The sequence below is a fragment of the Coregonus clupeaformis genome, chromosome 12, assembly GCF_020615455.1.
Source record: "Coregonus clupeaformis isolate EN_2021a chromosome 12, ASM2061545v1, whole genome shotgun sequence".
Lineage (NCBI taxonomy): Eukaryota > Metazoa > Chordata > Actinopteri > Salmoniformes > Salmonidae > Coregonus > Coregonus clupeaformis.
The window spans coordinates 13,833,816-13,843,815 of NC_059203.1; the positions used below are offsets into that span (position 1 = coordinate 13,833,816).

The 10,000-nt window shown below is 34.5% G+C and overlaps 1 protein-coding gene across 2 annotated transcripts in view; it reads left to right on the plus strand.

Annotated features, from left to right (window-relative positions):
* Positions 1-10,000, plus strand: part of mapkapk2a (MAPK activated protein kinase 2a) — a 93,295-nt gene that overhangs the window by 76,993 nt on the left and 6,302 nt on the right. The window lies entirely within an intron of this gene.

A 10,000-nucleotide genomic window follows, 5' to 3' on the forward strand; every position in this document is an offset into this window, starting at 1 on the left:
ATATCTGTAGTATTATTATAGTGTTTTAACCCTTTACCCTCCTACCCCTATATCTGTAGTATTATTATAGTGTTTTAACCCTTTACCCTCCTACCCCTATATCTGTAGTATTATTATAGTGTTTTAACCCTTTACCCCTCCTACCCCTATATCTGTAGTATTATTATAGTGTTTTAACCCTTTACCCTCCTACTCCTATATCTGTAGTATTATTATAGTGTTTTAACCCTTTACCCTCCTACCCCTATATCTGTAGTATTATTATAGTGTTTTAACCCTTTACCCTCCTACCCCTATATCTGTAGTATTATTATAGTGTTTTAACCTCTTTACCCTCCTAAACCTATATCTGTAGTATTATTATAGTGTTTTAACCCTTTACCCTCCTACCCCTATATCTGTAGTATTATTATAGTGTTTTAACCCTTTACCCTCCTACCCCCTATATCTGTAGTATTATTATAGTGTTTTAACCCTTTTACCCTCCTACCCCTATATCTGTAGTATTATTATAGTGTTTTAACCCTTTACCCTCCTACCCCTATATCTGTAGTATTATTATAGTGTTTTAACCCTTTACCCTCCTACCCCTATATCTGTAGTATTATTATAGTGTTTTAACCCTTTACACTCCTACCCCTATATCTGTAGTATTATTATAGTGTTTTAACCCTTTACCCTCCTACCCCTATATCTGTAGTATTATTATAGTGTTTTAACCCTTTACCCTCCTACCCCTATATCTGTAGTATTATTATAGTGTTTTAACCCTTTACCCTCCTACCCCTATATCTGTAGTATTATTATAGTGTTTTAACCCTTTACCCTCCTACTCCTATATCTGTATTATTATTATAGTGTTTTAACCCTTTACACTCCTACCCCTATATATGTAGTATTATTATAGTGTTTTAACCCTTTACCCTCCTACCCCTATATCTGTAGTATTATTATAGTGTTTTAACCCTTTACCCTCCTACCCCTATATCTGTAGTATTATTATAGTGTTTTAACCCTTTACCCTCCTACTCCTATATCTGTAGTATTATTATAGTGTTTTAACCCTTTACCCTCCTACCCCTATATCTGTAGTATTATTATAGTGTTTTAACCCTTTACCCTCCTACCCCTATATATGTAGTATTATTATAGTGTTTTAACCCTTTACCCTCCTACCCCTATATCTGTAGTATTATTATAGTGTTTTAACCCTTTACCCTCCTACCCCTATATCTGTAGTATTATTATAGTGTTTTAACCCTTTACCCTCCTACCCCTATATCTGTAGTATTATTATAGTGTTTTAACCCTTTACCCTCCTACCCCTATATCTGTAGTATTATTATAGTGTTTTAACCCTTTACCCTCCTACCCCTATATCTGTAGTATTATTATAGTGTTTTAACCCTTTACCCTCCTACTCCTATATCTGTAGTATTATTATAGTGTTTTAACCCTTTACCCTCCTACCCCTATATCTGTAGTATTATTATAGTGTTTTAACCCTTTACCCTCCTACTCCTATATCTGTAGTATTATTATAGTGTTTTAACCCTTTACCCTCCTACCCCTATATCTGTAGTATTATTATAGTGTTTTAACCCTTTACCCTCCTACTCCTATATCTGTAGTATTATTATAGTGTTTTAACCCTTTACCCTCCTACCCCTATATCTGTAGTATTATTATAGTGTTTTAACCCTTTACCCTCCTACCCCTATATCTGTAGTATTATTATAGTGTTTTAACCCTCTTTACCCTCCTACCCCTATATCTGTAGTATTATTATAGTGTTTTAACCCTTTACCCTCCTACCCCTATATCTGTAGTATTATTATAGTGTTTTAACCCTTTACCCTCCTACCCCTATATCTGTAGTAGTATTATAGTGTTTTAACCCTTTACCCTCCTACCCCTATATCTGTAGTATTATTATAGTGTTTTAACCCTTTACCCTCCTACCCCTATATCTGTAGTATTATAGTGTTTTAACCCTTTACCCTCCTACTCCTATATCTGTAGTATTATTATAGTGTTTTAACCCTTTACACTCCTACCCCTATATCTGTAGTATTATTATAGTGTTTTAACCCTTTACCCTCATACCCCTATATCTGTAGTATTATTATAGTGTTTTAACCCTTTACCCTCCTACCCCTATATCTGTAGTATTATTATAGTGTTTTAACCCTTTACCCTCCTACCCCTATATCTGTAGTATTATTATAGTGTTTTAACCCTTTACCCTCCTCCCCCTATATCTGTAGTATTATAGTGTTTTAACCCTTTACCCTCCTACCCCTATATCTGTAGTATTATTATAGTGTTTTAACCCTTTACCCTCCTACCCCCTATATCTGTAGTATTATAGTGTTTTAACCCTTTACCCTCCTACTCCTATATCTGTAGTATTATTATAGTGTTTTAACCCCTTTACCCTCCTACCCCTATATCTGTAGTATTATTATAGTGTTTTAACCCTTTACCCTCCTACCCCCTATATCTGTAGTATTATTATAGTGTTTTAACCCTTTACCCTCCTACCCCTATATCTGTAGTGTTATTATAGTGTTTTAACCCTTTACCCTCCTACCCCTATATCTGTAGTATTATTATAGTGTTTTAACCCTTTACCCTCCTACCCCTATATCTGTAGTATTATTATAGTGTTTTAACCCTTTACCCTCCTACCCCTATATCTGTAGTATTATTATAGTGTTTTAACCCTTTACCCTCCTACCCCTATATCTGTAGTATTATTATAGTGTTTTTAACCCTTTACCCTCCTACCCCTATATCTGTAGTATTATTATAGTGTTTTAACCCTTACCCTCCTACCCCTATATCTGTAGTATTATAGTGTTTTAACCCTTTACCCTCCTACCCCTATATCTGTAGTATTATTATAGTGTTTTAACCCTTTACCCTCCTACCCCTATATCTGTAGTATTATTATAGTGTTTTAACCCTTTACCCTCCTACCCCTATATCTGTAGTATTATTATAGTGTTTTAACCCTTTTACCCTCCTACCCCTATATCTGTAGTATTATAGTGTTTTAACCCTTTACCCTCCTACCCCTATATCTGTAGTATTATTATAGTGTTTTAACCCCTTTACACTCCTACCCCTATATCTGTAGTATTATTATGTGTTTTAACCCTTTACCCTCATACCCCTATATCTGTAGTATTATTATAGTGTTTTAACCCTTTACCCTCATACCCTATATCTGTAGTATTATTATAGTGTTTTAACCCTTTACCCTCCTACCCCTATATCTGTAGTATTATTATAGTGTTTTAACCCTTTACCCTCCTACCCCCTATATCTGTAGTATTATTATAGTGTTTTAACCCTTTACCCTCCTACCCCCTATATCTGTAGTATTATTATAGTGTTTTAACCCTTTACCCTCCTACCCCTATATCTGTAGTATTATTATAGTGTTTTAACCCTTTACCCTCCTACCCCTATATCTGTAGTATTATTATAGTGTTTTAACCCCTTTACCCTCCTACCCCTATATCTGTAGTATTATTATAGTGTTTTAACCCTTTACCCTCCTACCCCTATATCTGTATTATTATTATAGTGTTTTAACCCTTTACCCCCTACCCCTATATCTGTAGTATTATAGTGTTTTAACCCTTTACCCTCCTACCCCTATATCTGTAGTATTATTATAGTGTTTAAACCCTTTACCCTCCTACCCCTATATCTGTAGTATTATTATAGTGTTTTAACTCCTTTACCCTCCTACCCCTATATCTGTAGTATTATTATAGTGTTTTAACCCTTTACCCTCCTACCCCTATATCTGTATTATTATAGTGTTTTAACCCTTTACCCTCCTACCCCTATATCTGTAGTATTATTATATTGTTTTAACCCTTTACCCTCCTACCCCTATATCTGTAGTATTATTATAGTGTTTTAACCCTTTACCCTCCTACCCCTATATCTGTAGTATTATTATAGTGTTTTAACCCTTTACCCTCCTACCCCTATATCTGTAGTATTATTATAGTGTTTTAACCCTTTACCCTCCTACCCCTATATCTGTATTATTATTATAGTGTTTTAACCCTTTACCCCCCTACCCCTATATCTGTAGTATTATAGTGTTTTAACCCTTTACCCTCCTACCCCTATATCTGTAGTATTATTATAGTGTTTAAACCCTTTACCCTCCTACCCCTATATCTGTAGTATTATTATAGTGTTTTAACCCTTTACCCTCCTACCCCTATATCTGTAGTATTATTATAGTGTTTTAACCCTTTACCCTCCTACCCCTATATCTGTATTATTATTATAGTGTTTTAACCCTTTACCCTCCTACCCCTATATCTGTAGTATTATTATATTGTTTTAACTCCTTTACCCTCCTACCCCCTATATCTGTAGTATTATTATAGTGTTTTAACCCTTTACCCTCCTACCCCCTATATCTGTAGTATTATTATAGTGTTTTAACCCTTTACCCTCCTACCCCTATATGTGTAGTATTATTATAGTGTTTTAACCCTTTACCCTCCTACCCCTATATCTGTAGTATTATTATAGTGTTTTAACCCTTTACCCTCCTACCCCTATATCTATAGTATTATTATAGTGTTTTAACCCTTTACCCTCCTACCCCTATATCTTTAGTATTATTATAGTGTTTTTAACCCGTTACACTCCTACCCCTATATCTGTAGTATTATTATAGTGTTTTAACCCTTTACCCTCCTACTCCTATATCTGTAGTATTATTATAGTGTTTTAACCCTTTACCCTCCTACCCCTATATCTGTAGTATTATTATAGTGTTTTAACCCTTTACCCTCATACCCCTATATCTGTAGTATTATTATAGTGTTTTAACCCTTTACCCTCATACCCCTATATCTGTAGTATTATTATAGTGTTTTAACCCTTTACCCTCCTACCCCTATATCTGTAGTATTATTATAGTGTTTTAACCCTTTACCCTCCTACCCCTATATCTGTAGTATTATTATAGTGTTTTAACCCTTTACCCTCCTACCCCCTATATCTGTAGTATTATAGTGTTTTAACCCTTTACCCTCCTACCCCTATATCTGTAGTATTATTATAGTGTTTTAACCCCTTTACCCTCCTACTCCTATATCTGTAGTATTATTATAGTGTTTTAACCCTTTACCCTCCTACCCCTATATCTGTAGTATTATTATAGTGTTTTAACCCTTTACCCTCCTACCCCTATATCTGTAGTATTATTATAGTGTTTTAACCCTTTACCCTCCTACCCCTATATCTGTAGTATTATTATAGTGTTTTAACCCTTTACCCTCCTACCCCTATATCTGTAGTATTATAGTGTTTTAACCCTTTACCCTCCTACCCCTATATCTGTAGTATTATTATAGTGTTTTAACCCTTTACCCTCCTACCCCTATATCTGTAGTATTATTATAGTGTTTTAACCCTTTACCCTCCTACCCCTATATCTGTAGTATTATTATAGTGTTTTAACCCTTTACCCTCCTACCCCTATATCTGTAGTATTATTATAGTGTTTTAACCCTTTACCCTCCTACCCCTATATCTGTAGTATTATAGTGTTTTAACCCTTTACCCTCCTACTCCTATATCTGTAGTATTATTATAGTGTTTTAACCCTTTACCCTCCTACCCCTATATCTGTAGTATTATTATAGTGTTTTAACCCTTTACCCTCCTACCCCTATATCTGTAGTATTATTATAGTGTTTTAACCCTTTACCCTCCTACCCCTATATCTGTATTATTATTATAGTGTTTTAACCCTTTACCCTCCTACCCCTATATCTGTAGTATTATTATAGTGTTTTAACCCTTTACCCTCCTACCCCTATATCTGTAGTATTATTATAGTGTTTTAACCCTTTTACCCTCCTACCCCTATATCTGTAGTATTATTATAGTGTTTTAACCCTTTACCCTCCTACCCCTATATATGTAGTATTATTATAGTGTTTTAACCCTTTACCCTCCTACCCCTATATCTGTAGTATTATTATAGTGTTTTAACCCTTTACCCTCCTACCCCTATATCTATAGTATTATTATAGTGTTTTAACCCTTTACCCTCCTACCCCTATATCTGTAGTATTATTATAGTGTTTTAACCCTTTACACTCCTACCCCTATATCTGTAGTATTATTATAGTGTTTTAACCCTTTACCCTCCTACCCCTATATCTGTAGTATTATTATAGTGTTTTAACCCTTTACCCTCCTACCCCTATATCTGTAGTATTATTATAGTGTTTTAACCCTTTACCCTCCTACTCCTATATCTGTAGTATTATTATAGTGTTTTAACCCTTTACCCTCCTACCCCAATATCTGTAGTATTATTATAGTGTTTTAACCCTTTACCCTCCTACCCATATATCTGTAGTATTATTATAGTGTTTTAACCCTTTACCCTCCTACCCCCTATATCTGTATTATTATTATAGTGTTTTAACCCTTTACCCTCCTACCCCTATATCTGTAGTATTATTATAGTGTTTTAACCCTTTTACCCTCCTACCCCTATATCTGTAGTATTATTATAGTGTTTTAACCCTTTACCCTCCTACCCCCTATATCTGTAGTATTATTATAGTGTTTTAACCCTTTACCCTCCTACCCCTATATCTGTAGTATTATTATAGTGTTTTAACCCTTTACCCTCCTACCCCTATATCTGTAGTATTATTATAGTGTTTTTAACCCTTTACCCTCCTACTCCCTATATCTGTAGTATTATTATAGTGTTTTAACCCTTTACCCTCCTACCCCTATATCTGTAGTATTATTATAGTGTTTTAACCCTTTACCCTCCTACCCCTATATCTGTAGTATTATTATAGTGTTTTAACCCTTTACCCTCCTACCCCTATATCTGTAGTATTATTATAGTGTTTTAACCCTTTACCCTCCTACCCCTATATCTGTAGTATTATTAGTGTTTTAACCCTTTACCCTCCTACCCCCTATATCTGTAGTATTATTATAGTGTTTTAACCCTTTACCCTCCTACCCCCTATATCTGTAGTATTATTATAGTGTTTTAACCCTTTACCCTCCTACCCCTATATCTGTAGTATTATTATAGTGTTTTAACCCTTTACCCTCCTACCCCTATATCTGTAGTATTATTATAGTGTTTTAACCCTTTACCCTCCTACCCCTATATCTGTAGTATTATTATAGTGTTTTAACCCTTTACCCTCCTACCCCTATATCTGTAGTATTATTATAGTGTTTTAACCCTTTACCCTCCTACCCCTATATCTGTAGTATTATTATAGTGTTTTAACCCTTTACCCTCCTACCCCTATATCTGTAGTATTATAGTGTTTTAACCCTTTACCCTCCTACTCCCTATATCTGTAGTATTATTATAGTGTTTTAACCCTTTACCCTCCTACCCCTATATCTGTAGTATTATTATAGTGTTTTAACCCTTTACCCTCCTACCCTATATCTGTAGTATTATTATAGTGTTTTAACCCTTTACCCTCCTACCCCTATATCTGTAGTATTAATATATTGTTTTAACCCTTTACCCTCCTACCCCTATATCTGTAGTATTATTATAGTGTTTTAACCCTTTTACCCTCCTACCCCTATATCTGTAGTATTATTATAGTGTTTTAACTCCTTTACCCTCCTACCCCTATATCTGTAGTATTATTATAGTGTTTTAACCCTTTACCCTCCTACCCCTATATCTGTAGTATTATTATAGTGTTTTAACCCTTTACCCTCCTACTCCCTATATCTGTAGTATTATTATAGTGTTTTAACCCTTTACCCTCCTACCCCTATATCTGTAGTATTATTATAGTGTTTTAACCCTTTACACTCCTACCCCTATATCTGTAGTATTATTATAGTGTTTTAACCCTTTACCCTCCTACCCCTATATCTGTAGTATTATTATAGTGTTTTAACCCTTTACCCTCCTACCCCTATATCTGTAGTATTATTATAGTGTTTTAACCCTTTACCCTCCTACCCCTATATCTGTAGTATTATTATAGTGTTTTAACCCTTTACCCTCCTACCCCTATATCTGTAGTATTATTATAGTGTTTTAACCCTTTACCCTCCTACCCCTATATCTGTAGTATTATTATAGTGTTTTAACCCTTTACCCTCCTACCCCTATATCTGTAGTATTATTATAGTGTTTTAACCCTTTACCCTCCTACCCCTATATCTGTAGTATTATTATAGTGTTTTAACCCTTTACCCTCCTACCCCTATATCTGTAGTATTATTATAGTGTTTTAACCCTTTACCCTCCTACCCCTATATCTGTAGTATTATTATAGTGTTTTAACCCTTTACCCTCCTACCCCTATATCTGTAGTATTATTATAGTGTTTTAACCCTTTACCCTCCTACTCCTATATCTGTAGTATTATTATAGTGTTTTAACCCTTTACCCTCCTACCCCTATATCTGTAGTATTATTATAGTGTTTTAACTCTTTACCCTCCTACCCCTATATCTGTAGTATTATTATAGTGTTTTAACCCTTTACCCTCCTACCCCTATATCTGTAGTATTATTATAGTGTTTTAACCCTTTACCCTCCTACCCCTATATCTGTAGTATTGTTATAGTGTTTTAACCCTTTACCCTCATACCCCTATATCTGTAGTATTATTATAGTGTTTTAACCCTTTACCCTCCTACCCCTATATCTGTAGTATTATTATAGTGTTTTAACCCTTTACCCTCCTACCCCTATATCTGTAGTATTATTATAGTGTTTTAACCCTTTACCCTCCTACCCCTATATCTGTAGTATTATTATAGTGTTTTAACCCTTTACCCTCCTACCCCTATATCTGTAGTATTATTATAGTGTTTTAACCCTTTACCCTCCTACCCCTATATCTGTAGTATTATTATAGTGTTTTAACCCTTTACACTCCTACCCCTATATCTGTAGTATTATTATAGTGTTTTAACCCTTTACCCTCCTACCTCTATATCTGTAGCATTATTATAGTGTTTTAACCCTTTACCCTCCTACCCCTATATCTGTAGTATTATTATAGTGTTTTAACCCCTTTACCCTCCTACCCCTATATCTGTAGTATTATTATAGTGTTTTAACCCTTTACCCTCCTACTCCTATATCTGTAGTATTATTATAGTGTTTTAACCCTTTACCCTCCTACTCCTATATCTGTAGTATTATTATAGTGTTTTAACCCTTTACCCTCCTACCCCTATATCTGTAGTATTATTATAGTGTTTTAACCCTTTACCCTCCTACCCTATATCTGTAGTATTATTATAGTGTTTTAACCCTTTACCCTCCTACCCCTATATCTGTAGTATTATTATAGTGTTTTAACCCTTTACCCTCCTACCCCTATATCTGTAGTATTATTATAGTGTTTTAACCCTTTACCCTCCTACCCCTATATCTGTAGTATTATAGTGTTTTAACCCTTTACCCTCCTACCCCTATATCTGTAGTATTATTATAGTGTTTTAACCCTTTACACTCCTACCCCTATATCTGTAGTATTATTATAGTGTTTTAACCCTTTACCCTCCTACCCCTATATCTGTAGTATTATTATAGTGTTTTAACCCTTTACACTCCTACCCCTATATCTGTAGTATTATTATAGTGTTTTAACCCTTTACCCTCCTACCCCTATATCTGTAGTATTATTATAGTGTTTTAACCTTCTTTACCCTCCTACCCCTATATCTGTGGTATTATTATAGTGTTTTAACCCTTTACCCTCCTACCCCCTATATCTGTAGTATTATTATAGTGTTTTAACCCTTTACCCTCCTACCCCCTATATCTGTAGTATTATTATAGTGTTTTAACCCTTTACCCTCCTACCCCTATATATGTAGTATTATTATAGTGTTTTAACCCTTTACCCTCCTACCCCTATATCTGTAGTATTATTATAGTGTTTTAACCCTTTACCCTCCTACCCCTATATCTGTCTCC